The following is a 1,062-nucleotide window of genomic DNA, read 5'->3' as shown; positions in this document are numbered from 1 at the left end:
ACATCTGACTCTAACATCTGTGGAGGCATCAGCTGAGCATGTGGGGAGATAACTCAGAAAGCTCATGATGACTGCTGCCCCACTCCAAGGTATGTTTTGGAAAATAACATGTACAAGATGGAGGTTATTATGAATAATAATGTTTTGTTCTCAGGCTGTGGGCCATGGAAAAAGAGCACTAAGATCTTTGACCAAACAGAAGGAAACAAAATTGTGTGTCTAAGAATATAGTTATAGGTAAATTAATTTTACATATTTTATTACATATTTATCTAGGTACAAACACAGTAGAAATCAGCATATACATTTAGAAAGGATGGTCAAGGCAGTCTTCACTGTAACCCTTTGGTTTGCATCGTAGCCATGGTTTGCTGTTGTGACAAAATACATAAAGTATTTGGCAGGAGATTTCTGATAGTCCATAGTTTTGGAGATTTTAGCCTGTGATCAGTTGGCTTTTTGCTTTTGACCCTCCTGTGAGACAGAAGTGTGTGTGTGTGTGTGTGTGTGTGTGTGTGTGTGTGTGCGCGCGCTTGTGTGCATGTGTGTGTTGGGATATAGGTAGTGGCCAGGGGGGCATGGGAGGACTGTGAGGAGGCATTGAAAGCACAGAATTCTTTGTCTTCTCTATAGTTATTGAGTGGGAGTGGGCCACTCAGTAAACGTGTTCAGGAGTGATGGCAGCCAGGGAGAATTTGAACCAAGATGGAGCAAACAGACAGGAAGTTGGTTTTGCAAATATATGAACAGCAAACGTGCTGCTAATTTAATATGTCGCCTTATGTATTCGTGTATAATTCGTTGAAATACATGCACAGACACATACATCATGTACCGATCGTGAATAGAAACGTCTTTCACACCCTCAAAGTTTGAAAAATGACACCAAGATTTCTTTATTTGGTAGCAGAATTAGGCCACCTTTATTGATAAGCTATGTATAAATAATCTATATGAAATTTGCTATGGAGCACAAGTGCATTTTAAAACTGAAGAAATATGCGTTTTGTTTGCAGCCATACCTCTCTGTTGATTACATGGTTTTTAAAAGCCAATAATTAT

At 39.2% G+C, this 1,062-nt stretch overlaps 1 protein-coding gene across 1 annotated transcript in view; it reads left to right on the top strand.

The window, feature by feature from the left end:
• The first annotated feature begins 53 nt into the window (after positions 1-53).
• The window catches only part of LOC103745383 (lamin tail domain-containing protein 1-like), a 96,466-nt gene continuing 95,457 nt past the window's right edge, over positions 54-1,062 (top strand). Inside the window, 1 exon segment of the mRNA XM_029570512.1 lies at positions 54-89. The gene's annotated coding sequence lies outside the window, so the exon portion shown is untranslated.

This window comes from Nannospalax galili, unplaced genomic scaffold, assembly GCF_000622305.1.
Source record: "Nannospalax galili isolate Female #2095 unplaced genomic scaffold, S.galili_v1.0 scaffold3983, whole genome shotgun sequence".
Classification (NCBI taxonomy): domain Eukaryota; kingdom Metazoa; phylum Chordata; class Mammalia; order Rodentia; family Spalacidae; genus Nannospalax; species Nannospalax galili.
Note: the sequence above shows the minus strand (reverse complement) of the source record. Positions and strands in the feature narration are given on the sequence as shown.